At 33.3% G+C, this 15,676-nt stretch overlaps 1 pseudogene; it reads left to right on the top strand.

Annotated features, from left to right (window-relative positions):
• The first annotated feature begins 264 nt into the window (after positions 1-264).
• Positions 265-381, top strand: LOC145263735 (5S ribosomal RNA; annotated as a pseudogene).
• The last annotated feature ends 15,295 nt before the right edge of the window (positions 382-15,676 follow it).

Consider the following 15,676-nt stretch of genomic DNA (forward strand, 5'->3'; position numbering starts at 1 on the left):
AATAAAGGAAAAGAGAAGGGGGTTGAAATCAAAGTAATTACTTTGCTCTGATTTCGACTATTCAATACATGAACAAAGGCTTTGTTGGATAGAACCGAGATGCACAAAATGTAGACATACAATTCAATGTACAATCATGCATTGCCACTCAGTAATTCATATACATGCAATGAGGTGTGTGTGTATATATATATATATATATATATATATATATGTGTATATATATATATATATATATATATATATATATATATATATATATATATATATGACATAATCGCGTTGACACACCGGTTCTCGTCAGATCACCGGAGTTAAGCAATGTTGAGCCAGGTTAGTACCAGATGAGTGACCATTTGGGAATTCTAGGTGCTGTATGTGCTCTCCACTTTTCTCGGTATTTGTTTGCATTCGTCTTGAACATATGCTGGTATTAAACAATGTCGACTCATGAGAGATGTGGTTGGAAACTGTGCAGGCACTCCTTTGGTGAATATTCATAGTCTGTCAAAGACTGAAGGAGCCTTAATAATAATTATATACATATAATATATATATATATATATATATATATATATATATATATATATATAATCAAGAAAATAAAAAAAAAACATAAATAAAATATAAAAATTGGAATAGAGGTGAGTTCGACTGGTTAGTCCGTTAAAATATAGGTTATGAATGTAGTTTATATGTATAACAAATGTATTTCGCCGTCTGAAAAGTAACTATTTTGGAATATTTTTAAACGATATAATATTTGAAATTATCCAAATGGTTGCAAAACAATTTTAACGTATAAGAAAATAAAACTTGAAAAATAAATAAATAATAAATGTAGCCCCTAAAAAATACCTAAAAATAATGCCCTTTTTACTTACCATATTTTTAGAAAATACTGGATTACCTGTGACTTTTTGGGTCAATATTTATTATAGCTAGCTTTAGAATAGTGAGCATACAGAATCAATGTATGAAAGTACAAATGAGTATACATAGTTAATGTATAAATGCACAAAAATTGAATGCACGCATGCGCAAAAATAAAAGCTGCGACCAGTGAAAACAGTACGCAATTTCACACATGCACAAAATAGAATGCACGCATGCACGAAAACAACCATCGCGATCAGCAGAAACAATACAGATTATATTGGATAATAAAGGTCTAAAGTAAATAAGTTCTTGATGAGCCGTTCCATATAAGTTATCAAATTTATCAAATTTTCATTACTAATGATTACTATATTGTCCAATTTCTACTTTACACTCTTTAACCCTTATCCTTGAGTGGCCTCTGGGCCTTGATAATGTGGTGATGCCTATGTAAAAAAAAAAACAAAAAAACATCATTGCTCTTAGATTAAATGAAAAATCCTTTATATAAACGAGGTGTAATCCATTGCAACAATAATTTAAAAAAAAAAAACGGAAAGAAAAATGTTTGTGTATGTGTGTAGGAAATAATAATTAACTAATTAAGTAATAGTTAACGGTGAGACCTTTTCAAAGCAAATCTTTAAAAAAAAAATCCCTCCCACACACACATTTTAAGTGTTTCTACATATTTTAAAAATGTTTGGAACTTATGATCCAACCCCTACCCCATTTCCCCTTCCTGTCCCCACCCCCACCACCAAACTTTAAAAAAAGGCTAACGATTACATGTTTCACGATGACGCCAAGAAGTAGGGTCTCATTTTACGTTAAATGTATATAGGAAAGTGATCCCCCACGCTAAAATGTTAAATTTTAATTATTTTTAAAAAAATTCCTTCTTTTAAATTATCTTTAAAGACCGTTGAAACGTATCAGCCTCAAAAAAGTAAATTTTACTTTCTTTTTGGTAGGTAAATTTAGCTGGATTGGATCGTACAAAAACCTAAATAGATTTTTTTAATATGTAAATTGATCAAGTAGTGTTTTTTTACATTAGAAAACCATATTTGCTTTTATTTTTTGTTTGAAAACAATTCCAACTTGCGATGAAGAATACACATAAAATAATCGTAAACAAATAATTTTGAACACGAAAAACATATTTTTTTAATCAAGTTCTAGTCCTAATCACGCATAACTTAGGTAAAGAAAATATTTTTTTAAATATGTAGGTATGCCTGAACAATCAACAACCCCCTTATAATTTTGTTCTGTTTGTCTTTTTTCAAATATTTCTGTAGATTTTGGGGCACTAAGCTACCAGATTATATTAAAAATTGAGAAACATCAATATTTGAAGATTTGGAAGGGGGATCAGTTTCACATACAATGTTCTAGTTAATCGATCCCCCATTTTCAGAACCGATTTACAGCCCCGATTTTACATTGGCTTCTTTAGCCCGGCCCCGCCATTATTATTATTATTATTATTATTATTATTATTATTATTATTATTATTATTATTATTATTATTGTTGTTGTTGTTGTTGTTGTTGTTGTTATTTTTTGCAACTTTTAACTTTGAGAAAACTTCAGTCTGCTCCTCACCCCTCTGTTATTATTTTTTATTTAGTCTACCTGTTGGCCCTTAAAGATAAGATGAAAAATATTTAAAATAAAAAGTGATTTGTCTTTTATTGTCTGGAGAAAACATTTTTTTAAGTGATGAGTGAAAAATATAAAATTCAAGAAACCTCTAGAGCACTACTGCAAGCACTAATTAAAATTAAGGAGGCCCTACTGAAAGCACGACTAAAATCAAGTTTTTATTCCCCCTCCCCCTCTTAGAAGAGAAAACATTTTAAGTAAGGCCTGAAAAAAATATGAATCGTCAGAATCCACATAAGCTCTACTAACAGCAGTAAATATGGCTATCAATATGATTATATCTATGTATTGCATATTTATATTTAAATCGTGTTTTTTTTTAACTCAACAGGGTTAAATTACATTTATTTGTAAAGAAAACACGTTAAAATAAGTTAAAATAAAAAAAAATATTGTTAACCTTGTGTATGCTTTGAATAGCAGCAGTGACTTTAAACATCGCGACCAGGAAATAGGTAAGCAGACGAATCTTTTGAAACCCGAAATCACAAATCAAATGAACGTTTTAAACACTCAAGCAAGCAAGTAAGCAAGCTGATCTGAGTTTTATAATTAGATAGATAGATAGATAGATAGATTGTATATTTATATTTAAATCAGTTTTTTTTTTAATTCAAAGGGATTAAATTACATTTATTTGTAAGGAAAACACGTTAAAATAAGTTAAAACAAAAATATATTTTTGACCTTGTGTATACTTTGTCACAAACCAGATGGACGATTTAAACGCACGCACAAGCAAGCAAGCAAACATGTTGATTTGAGTTTTATAATTATATAAATATATTCCTAAATCATTCATTAGTTTAGGAGATTACCTCGTGATGGACTTGGATCTTCCGATTTTGACTCTCCTTTTATTCATTGAGCTTGACATCCCCTTGGAATATCCTGTTTAATCTTGGCCTCTTTTAAATTTTCATGCAAACTTTAGTTTTCACTTTATGTGCAAAACAGCAAAATCTATGGATGCCTTTTAATATTTTGTTAATTACATGGCGTCTGATGATATGAGTCAGTAATTGAAACTCCCTGAAATAAAGAACAAACTTCAAATCTTAGTATTCTTTGTCGAATATATATATATATATATATATATATATATATATATATATATATATATATATATATATATATATATATATATATATATATATTGTTTTATGCACCAATTTTCAGCATTAATTTCAACAATATTCAATACGTTAGTAGAGCTAGATTTTATTTTATGAAAATATATATAACAATAAGCTATATATAATTTTCCATGTTTCATCCTTGTAATGAGTCATCAGGTTGAAATACATGAAATTCATGTTACTGGTTGTTTTATACATGCATATGGTGTTAATTTTAGCTAGCTTACACTTAGAAGCTACCAGCAGTTCAGTCCGGCTTTGCTCGGGCCCTATGTACTGTTCATTACTTCATGTGCATATGTATACATATATTAAAAGTTTGACTCATGTCCAGGTAACCTACATCCAAAATTTCAAATGTTTAGACCAAAAATTGGCGGAGGAGTTTGGTAAAGTCTGCAAAGATCAATTCTTTCAACTTTCACCTTTTGAAAGGCAAATTTTTGCCCACAAAATGATCAAGAAGCTTGTTGCATGCCTGAATACTCTTACGTAAAATTTCAAATGGTTAGACCCAAAATTGGCTGAATAGTTTACTAGAGCCCGGAAAGGGCAAATCTTTTGAACTTTGACCCCTTGGTAGCCAAATTTTCAGCCAAAAACCGATTAAAAAGCTTGCCTTACGTCTGAATACACATTTTTGTAAAATTTCAAACGTTTGTACCAAACATTGGCTGAGTAATTTGATAGAGACCGCAGAGGTCAAATTTTTTAACTTTGACTCGAATTTTGACCCCTTAATACTTATTGTTTTGAGCTCAAATAAAATTAAAAAGTTTAATCCATGTCCAAGTAATCTACATCTAAAATTTCAAGTGTTTCGACCCACAATTGTTGAAGGAGTTTGGTAGAGTTTACAAAGGTCAAATCGTTAAACTTTGACCCTTTGACAGTCAAATTTCTGGGCGAAAACCAATTAAAAAGATTTTCCCAAATCTCAATACCCCTTTTGTCAAATTTCGTATCTATAGACTGAAAATTGACACAGTAGTTTGGTAAGGAAATGTACACACACGGACACACACATACACACACGGACACACACAGAGACAATTTCACTTTTATAGATATATAGATTGTTATTTCCACCCATTTTATTCCTGTCTAGTTTTCATTAGCCAATAGCAGGGCTTTTTTCAGACAATGGTTCGGCTGATTTAGATTTCTTCCTTCTTTGTTCAGTTTTAGCTATTATAAACTTTAACCACTGGCGGAAATAACAATTTATCTGATTGATTAACTAGCTAAACTTAATACCATATAAAAACACCTGATAACATGAATTCCTTGCATTTTAACCTGACAAGTTGTTACGGTAAGGAAACACAGAAATGATGTGTAGCTTAATTTCGATATATCGTTTCATAAAATACTACTCATGTATTTAGTACTGTGGAAGGCAGTACTGAAAATGGATACATAAAATACTTTATCTTACAATATATATAAAGTTCTATTTCATTAACTGATCATTATAAATTTTGGAATATACATTCTCGGTAACCCAGTGAGTAACATTGGGACCTTATTGTTTTGTTTTTTTTGTAAACATTAGCATTTATTGGTTGCGTACTCAGCCTTTTGCAATCTCGCCCTCATACCCCAAGAAACTTTTGCAACAAATTACATGTCAAACATAATAAAAAATTAGTGGAAAGAATTGTTTTTCATCAAATTCTGAGTTATATCATTTATGTACATTTTGAAAAGGATTGATACACGTGCATCAATAATGGCGATAAAATTATAACATCGTGAACTTATCGTTAGGCACATTCTTCATTTATTTTAAACAATTTTTTGTAAGTTTTATCATTTAGAAGAATGCCATAAAACTATACGTCCTATATCCGATGGTGAGGCCCTAGCTTGCAGGCTTTAGGGAGTGTGGAGCCACCTTTTAATTGCCATTGCTCCCAGGTCCACTCTGACCCGTAGTGGTAGTACCTGTTAGGCTCCCAACTATGGGTTAAATAGAAACCGACTTTAAAAAAACAAATATACTCTATTAAAAATAATTTCTTCAAAATCACTGGTTTCGGCATTAAATCACCTGAAAAGGGTTGATATGCCATAAAACAAACAAACAAACAAACAAACGAACAAAAATCAAAACTATACCATACATCCCAAAGAAAGCAAAAACATTAAAATTTAAAACTAACTCTATATTTATTAAAAGTTTAAAACCTATTTCTAAATTTACTTATTTGAGATCGAAAAGCTAAGATTTGTTTTAATTTTAAATAACAGTTGATTACACAAAAATGAGGCCCTATAAACAATTAAACAGGTACTATTGATTGTGTAGAAATGAGGTACTATTTATTATTAAACACAAGGACCCATTATTGAATATAAAGGACACGATATTATCTAGTTGCATGCATAAAATCTGATACAAATACAGGGTGACCCCCCCCCAAATAAAAACAAAAACAAAAGGTAAATGGAGGCCATCTAGAACATATGCTGTAGAACGGAGAAAAAAAAGGCCAAAGACCCTAGTGTTTTGATGTGATGTTTTGAATATAATAAACTAGTTATGACCAAAGTTTCATTTCATTCGGACAAAACACTAAGAAACGGGGGCTAATAAGAGTTGGGGCCTGTTTTTTGGGGGGTCACCCTGTATAAGCACTTCAAAGTACCTTGATCCTGAACTGGTTACCGTACTTCTCCCTCTTTCTAAAATACATTTTAGTTTTTTTTCTATTCTGTAGAAAAACTGAATTCTTAGAATATTGTCTCTATTATTTCTTCCTACATAAACACTGCAGTTAAATATGTTGGTAATATTAGAAAGTAAACTCCAAAGAAAGAATTACCAACTGCTATGCTCTCTTTTTATGCAATTCTCGGTATCAAACCCCAGCGCACATCTCTCAGAAACTTACTTCTGCCAAAGAGACATATCCTCACACTTTCTGACACACAGGCTTTTTTATTTGAAAAACCGACTGCATCTCATTTGCATATTTCCCCCAACTCTCGTTACTTCATGTGACCACCAGTCCATAAATAGCAAGAGCGGCCATATTTTTTTCTTTATTCCTTCCCTAAAATGGGCAGCACATTGTATGACGTATGCATCGATGGCACGTTGTATGAGGTACTACTTTTTAATCACAAACACATCGTTTCTTCAACTATCTGCCTTTTGAGGCTTAACTTTTCGATTTTAAAGATGACATTAAATGAATCTACCCAAAGGCTTCGTTTTCATTGGCTACCACACATAGATATTTAGGAGAGCACTATTTCTAGATTGCTCCATATATATTTGATCCTCTCCTTGTAAGGAGTCGTCGACTACTATTTTTTATTGTTTGATATAATTCGACTAAAGTTTAAACCCTTGACTCCTGGCATATTAGGTAACCCTCATTGTCACATTGTTATATTTACCTACACTGAAGAGACGACATACAGTGAATCAACCCTTTGTGGATATATATTTATATATCTGCTGTTTCAGGGGATCATTTCTTTTCACTGTAGCTAGCTATCAATGCGACGATCAAGCCTTTATGTGCTTTAGACTTAACATGCAATATAACATTAGCTGTTATTTTCTCTACCGCTCTCCCTCGACCCAGGACTGTACCCTCATAAACAAAGTCTCTGACAGCATAGATACAGCACTTTCCCTCGAAACTAGCGCACAAGTGCATATATTTGGTGACTTCAATGTCCACCACAGCAACTGGCTTGGATTTTCTACTTACACAGACGCAGCTGGTACCACAACATATAACTTCTCTGTATCTCATTCCCCATCACAGATGGTTACGTTTCCAACCGTTTCCCAGACCAGCAAGAACAACACGCATCACTTCTAGATCTGTTTCTGACCACAGTTCCCGATGACTGTGTAACGAATGGCCACATCCCACTTGTGAACGCTGATCATGCAGCAGTAATGATTGAAATCGTCCTAAACTGTAGAGCCAAAACTGAAGAGCCCCTGCTCAAAACAACGAGATATTATAAAAAAGCTGACTCGGAAGCCATCAGAGATCTTATAAGAGATGCCCCATGGAAAAATATTTTTCTCTTCCTGCTGAACAGTTTGCATACGAGACCACTGAATGGTTCAAAACTGCAATTGAAGCACATGTTCCCATGTACAAATTTTATGGCAAGCCCCACTCTCCCCAATTGTTTACTTCTACTTGTGCAGCTGCCATAGCACAAAGGCAGCATGCGTACCACAGATTTAACTGACATAAGTCCAGTTCAAACAGACAGAAGTATATAGAAGCCAGAAGTAACTGTAAGAAAGAAATAGCGACAGCTAAGAGAGAATTTACTGGAACCACCAGAAATCTCATCGAAGCTCAAAAATTAGGAACCCGTGATTTTTGGAAAATCTGCAACAATGTAGTAAATAAAGGGCAATCACTATCCAACAATCATGAGGTAGTTTGTTCAGCAACTGAAAAGGCTAACATGCTTGCCAGTTGTTTGCCTCCAACTCCACACTGGACCCTGCTAACCACCCTTTCCCTGACTTTCCTTTGTGGAGAGATGCCACACTAGATGATCTGAAAATCACCCCTGCTCAGGTGCATGCTATCATAAATAATCTTGACACTGCAAAAGCATGTGGACCTGATCTCATCCCGACTGTGCTATTAAAAAAGTGCGCCGCCAAAATAGCTCCAGTTCTCTCCAAACTTTACAACGAATGCCTTAATGAAACTTGCTTTCCTGCCTGCTGGAAAACTGCATATGTAGTACCAGTTTTCAAGAATTCTAGCAAAAGAACTGACCTAGTAAATTATCGCCCCATTAGCCTCCTCCCACTTTTCGCCAAAATATTTGAAACCTTAATTAACCAAGTTCTAGTCCATCACCTTACAGATTCTAAACTTCTGACTGATCAACAATATGGATTTAGACAAGCCTGTTACACAGCAGACATCCTAACTGTAATCTCTGAACGTATATACCATTCACTGGAAAAAGTGGGGGAGGGTAGAGCGGTAGCTCTAGATATATCAAAGGCTTTTGACAGGGTATGGCATGAAGGTCTTAGGAAAATCAGATCATAGGGTATGACTGGAAGAACACTTAACATAATTAAACCCTTCTTAGATAAGAGAAAAATCCAGGTTGTCTTCGATGGACGTACATCTTAACAATCCGATATAAATGCGGAAGTGCCTATCCTTGGTCCTCTATTATTCCTAATATTCATAAATGACCTCCCTGACAAAATTGTCTGTGACATGGATATATATGCTGATGACACCATGCTCTATAACAGACATGACAGGAAAACAAATGAATACATATCTAAAGAAATGGCAGTACACTGAAGGATGACCTCCGATCTGTAGTGGAATGGGCACAAAAATGGATGGTCACATTCAGTGCTGCCAAGACTAAACTTGTTTCCTTCAATAATTACAAGAAACCTTGTCTACCACCAATAACAATGGCCAATGACTGGAAGTACATCTTTTAAACTCCTCAGCCTAACATTCACAGGAAACATGAGTTAGAACAATTACATTGAGAGTATTGCCAGGACCGCTGCGAAGAAGGTAGGATATCTCTACCATGCCACAAATCTACTAATGTCCGAAAGTATTCTGTACCTATATAAGGCCACCATTCGCCCATGTATGGAGTATTGTTGTCATATTTGGGCTGGTGCATCTGCCACTAGTCTCTTGCTCCTAGACAAGGTTCAAAAGAGAGTCACCAATCTGATACGTCCTGAACTGTCATCTAAGCTTCAGCCTCTGTCCCATCGAGTATATTTGCCGATGACACCACTCACTATAACAGGCATGAGGGAAAAACAAATGAACACATATCTAAGGACATGGCAGAAACACTAGAGGATGACCTCTAATCTGTAGTGGAATGGGGACAAAAATGGATGGTCACATTCAATGCTGCCAAGACTAAGCTTCTTTCCTTCAATAACTACAAGAAACCTTTACTACCACCAATAGCAATGGCCAAGAACACATTACCTGAAAGTACTTCTTTCAAACTCCTCGGCCTAACGTTTACAGGGAACATGAATTGGAACAGATACAAAGAAGGTGGGCTCTCTCTACCGTGCTAGAAAATTACTTACACCTGAAAGTATCTTGTACCTCTATAAGGCCACCATTCGCCCATGTATGGAGTACTATTGTCACATCTGGGCTGGTGCATCTGCTGCTTGTCTCTCACTCCTGGACAGGGTACAAAAGAGAGTCGCCAACCTGATAGGTCCTGAACTGTCATCTAGGCTTCAGCCTCTGTTCCATCGACGAAATGTTGCATCCCTCTGCCTTGTCTACAAGTACTTTAACGGTGAATGCTCTGACGAACTGCAAGCACTTGTACCTCCTCAATGTAAATACCCCTGACAAACCTGACAAGCAGCTAAATCCCACCCCTTCACAGTAGAGATCCCTAGATGTAAGAGAGGCTTCTACTCCAGTAGTTTCTTCCCCAGAACCGCTAGACTTTGGAATTCCCTTCCGAGTCCCTGCTTCTCATACTGTACTGACATGTAGATGTTCAAGTGAGCCGACATCTTGCTGCCTAACTCCCTACATAATACTCCTGATGCTTATGTCCCTGATAGTAGTCCCCTACATCTCAAAGTGGCAATGTGCCTTGTATGGGGTGAAAATGTAATTAAAAAAAAACAACAAAAAAACTCCCAAATTAACCCAATACTTAACATAAATTTACATTAAAAATAACCCCATCTACACGAGATTAGACAAAATATACATCAAAATATCTCAAGTAACCTGCTCAATAATTTTGGATATCTGGAAATCTAAATCCGATACACAGTCAAAAGTCAAGGCTCCATTCCCTGTCTTGTTTGTGGTTAAATCGACACTGGTGAAACCCAACGAAATCTGAACATGATACTTTATGAACACAAGAGTGACATAAACACAAATAACACACTCAACGCGGTTTTTACTCACGTCATTGAGGTATGGTCATCTCTTTGACTTTGAAAAGGCAAACCTTTTAAAACAAATACATAATTAATTAATATGTCGTTTAATTGAATCCTCTCATCCTGCTCCACCAATACAATAAAACAAAGGAAAGACTTCTGTCATATTTCTTCCCACCTATAAAAGTTATAATTAATGAAAATAATTTGGATACCAGTTACTTCCATATTCATGCCCCTGTCTATGTATATATGAATATGTAGACATGTATATGTACACGCACACGCACAAACACACGCAATGTATATTGCGAATTTAAATATATTGTTTTATGTACACACACACACTTATGCGATTTCCTAACTTACATAGATTTAGATATGCTACCACTCCGGTTTAGCATATGTATTCCTATAATTGACCCTCTCGTGTGGGACAATTTTTAGTTGTTTTCGCCCCTGAAAAAACTAGTGTAAGACAAGCGAAACGTCAAGCATTTAGCTTTTAATCCTACATTTTTTAAATCACATACATACATATATATATATATATCTATATATATATCTATCTATATATATATATATATATATATATAATTACATATAGATATGTACACGCATGTGTGTGTATATATATATATATGTATATATATTACATATAGACATATACACGCATGTGTGTATATATATATATATATATATATATATATATATATATATATATAAATATATATATATATATATATAATTACATAAGGACATATACACACGTGTGTGTGTGTGTATATATATATACATACATACATATATATATATATATATATATAAGTACATATACACACACACATACACACACATATCTATACATATATATATACACACACACATATGTATAGGGCAAACCATTAAATATATGAGAACCTACTTGCTACATCATCATATGTAATTAAGCTCATCTGTCTTTGTAAATACTTATTCCTTAACAAAGAACAGACATTGAAATCTATGACCAAATATGACGGATCAGAGGACTAAAGATGAACAATATTTGACAAATCTGTTCATTTTTATTTTTATTTTTTTTTTAGTTTCTTTCTTTCACTGTGAGTTAATGGTTGTTAGTTGTGTATCATGGGAGGATTCTAGAATTACATATGCCAAACGGAATAATCCTTTAATGTCCGGCAAATCTTATCCATATGGACTTTATGGCGAGGTCATATGAATCGAAAGGAAAGAGAAAAAAAGTAGAGGTTGCGACTTGTTCTTGGATTAATTCTATTTGGGAATTATTTATCTAGACTAGAATTCCAAATATAGTAAACGAGGAATGGATGAAGACTTGGTCTGTTTATTTTTAACTTCCCAGGTCAGAACTGGTGACGATTCTTCTGGCATCGTTTGTCTGGATGGATCATTGTTAATTATTGAGCTGTCCAGAAAGTATATGCTGAATTTTAAATAAAAATGAAAAGTTAAAAATATTATCATCCTTTAAATATTTAATCCGTTTAAATTAATTGCTCGAGAATATTGGAGTTTGATATCTTAAGCTTTCCTGCTAGTTTTCGTGTTATGTTTTTTGTTTACTGGGGGGGGGGGGGGGGTCAGCACTTATCAAGGCTCGAATGTCACTATAGGATAAGGGTAATAAATGTAAGATGGTAGTAAATGATGTAAATTGGGTATCATTTTATTATTTATGAGGACGACTTGACAGGAACTTGTTTACATTAGATTTGAAAACTGCCATGTTGTATTTAGTCGGGAAGCATACCAGCGGAACAGTGTTTCAAACGCGAATTGTTCTGGGAAAGAAGCCTTGTTCATGGAGTCTGCATTTAGATTTAGGTACAGATAGAGACTGGGGAAAATTATATATAGTGGTTTTAATACTAGTTATTTTTAAAAAAAATGTCTTTATTAGATGCAATGGGTAGTCTGCTGAAGTTTTTTTTTATCATTATGGCTAAAATATTTAAAGAACCACTTCTACACAGTTCCTTTGACTTAAGTATCGCCACCACACTCTGCACATATCATTTTTGTTGATTGCAAGATATTTTTGCCTTTACGAATATAGACAAGGATCACATGCCTAAAATAGGTCTTAAACTATTTCTTTTGTAAAAGGCTCCAAAATTCGCACAAGTTTAATAATTTTTAACGTTTTTCTCAAGAGATAGCTTGAAGCATGGTCTTGTCAGAAATATAAGTAAACCAGACATTTATTCTATTGAAAACGAGCAAAAGTTATAGCCCATTGACTTAGAAGGGGTGCTTTAAACAAAATTGATGGTTGAATATGATTAAATTGTTGCTCAATTTTGCATTTCTATTGATCAAAAAATGTTCATAGAACAGATACCATAATACTTAGGTCACTGCACTTTATCATAACAAAAGTCTATATAAAATTTAACCAGATTAATCCAGTGGTTTCCGAGAGAAAGTAAAACCTATATGCTAATCCCTATTAATCTCTAACTGTGCATAGAATGGATACCATAATACTTAGTTCACTGCATCTTTCAATAACAAAGGTCCGTACAAAATTTTTAGTTAGATCGGTCCAATAGTTTCCGAGAAAAAGTAGAACTAAAATACTAATCCCTATTAATTCCTAACTCTGCATAGAACAGATACCATAATATTTAGTTCGTTGCACCTTAGAATAACAAAGATCCATGCAATATTTCAGCTTGATCAGTAGTTTCCGAGAAAAAGTGGATAGGATAGACAGACAGACTAAGAGAAATATAATATAGATTATCTCTTTCAATAATTTGACATGTTCTAACGTGTCGAAACATGAGCTACTAACAATCAGTACGAATTATACAGAAAACATAATATATTTAATTGCACAACGTGGAAACGATTTTAAATAAACTATTTCGTTCTTTATTAACTTTTCTGTCAGGCACAATTAGAGGTGGAAGAAGAAGACAAAGAGAGGCACACTGTCATCCTTCTCTGGCCAATGTTTTAAGAGATCATTTTATCAAGCTACACTGATAACCTCAAAAATTCCCATCTATGCCTCGTTGCATAATCCTCCTTTCTTTCGTTTCGCTGTTCTCACAAATTGTCAAATTGTTCTTATTGAACTGTTTTGCACTTAATCAAAATAATTATATATATATATATATATATATATATATATATATATATATATATATATATATATATATATATATATATATATATATACCAGATCTCTTCTAGGCCGGTAAAGATATAAGTTTTTTTTTTGTATTATATTAGAAAAGATAACATTGGTAATGTGTAAATCCAGTATGTATTGTAAACACATCACATCAAACAAAGAGGGATAAATAAAGACTAGGACAGAGATAGATTACTTTTAAAACCGCCCAACACATGCTAGCATGTAAAACTAACGTTAACCCGAGTAAGAGAATGAAACATTCACCAAATTCCTTTAAACAAATATTTTGCTTTTTTTTTTTCATTTTACTTTAGTCAAAGTTTTCAAAAATTAAAGAGCACCATTCCTAGGACTGACACTCAATTTCTATATGAGATACATAGATATTCGAATATTCCATTAAAGTTCCCCTTTAGGGAAATGTATCGTCATGTCAGGTTGTCCTAACAAACCCCCGTGCAGAGAAATCTTAGACAGTCGACGAGAGTGTCTAGTAGGAATTCAAGCCGTCTTCATTTTGCCAGTATATCATTTCAAATTAATAAGGAAGCCAATGAAATTTTCATCTTTTCTCCAGACAAAGCCCTGATTAAACATGATCAACAAATTATAAAATTTATAGAGGTGTTCCAAAATAAACCATCTATTTTGATGCTATTTTCTATTTCAAAATAGATGGTTAATTTTGGAACACCCTGTATCTAAAAAGGAGAAAGGAAATATTTAATTGACATTAATTTTTGCAGTAACATTTTTGGTTTTTTTACATAGGCATCACCACTTATCAAGGCCAAGAGGCCACTCGAGGATAAGGGTTAAAGAGTGTACAGTAGGAATTAAACAATATACTGATCGTTAGTAATGGAAATTTGGTAAAATTTGTTAACTTATATAGAACGGCTCATCAAAAACTTGTTTAAATTAGACTTTAATGAGTATATTGCATCAATTTATGTATAAATAGTTTAATACAAAGTTTTTCAATTTCAATAAATATATACCACGTTGGGATTGAATGAGGATTACTGCTCTGTTTTATGTTATTAAATTTTTGAGATGAGGATTGATAATTGGTATTATTTGAACTATTGTTCTCGTCTTCTAGTGTTACTTTCACAATGTTTTGGCTAATATAATCTCCGATCTTCTACAGGTGTATCTTATAGAACTTGGGAATCTTTCTGGCAAACTCAAGAATCTGCATGGAATTTCGAATGGAACCCTTTATTTAATCCATAGGGGTTAGCATGCTTTCGTTCCGTCAACCATGACGGATTAGAAGTCTTAAGTAATAAGCAGTTGTATTCAAAATCAGAATAAGGATTCTGAACATAAGGTTTAGTATCATTATTATTCATAAAGGAAGTGCAAAACTGTTTTTGAAGTTAATTTTAACTGTAATGTAACAGATATTCTTCTAGTATATATATATATATATATACAATAGCTCGACATCAGGCGTTGCCCGGTCGTACAACACACCTAAACATGATATTTTAATTTATGCAAGTGTAGAATCAGTTCTCTATTGAATATTGTATTACAAGGAATAATTTGCCCAATGGACAAATTCACAAAAATCTTTTTAAAAATACACAAATAATAATGATAATGTGGTTCATGAAATTCCATCTGTGTTTGTTTACAATATCACGTCAGCTGATATTTGGGCTTGACGATGAATGCTCTGGAAAAGTCACTTCCGATTAATGTTTAGTTTTAAAATATGTAAACGAAGAAATGATTTGCTGCGATTTTAAATGGTACTCTTCTTTTATTGTAAATTGAACTCATTAATACGAAAAAATTAACATAAAATGGTGAGATACACCTGGTCTTGAACAGGGGATCATTCGATCTATAATCGAATGCTCTACCATTAAGCTA

This window comes from Euprymna scolopes, chromosome 3 (assembly GCF_053919585.1).
Source record: "Euprymna scolopes isolate OS-2025 chromosome 3, ASM5391958v1, whole genome shotgun sequence".
In the NCBI taxonomy this organism is placed as follows: domain Eukaryota; kingdom Metazoa; phylum Mollusca; class Cephalopoda; order Sepiida; family Sepiolidae; genus Euprymna; species Euprymna scolopes.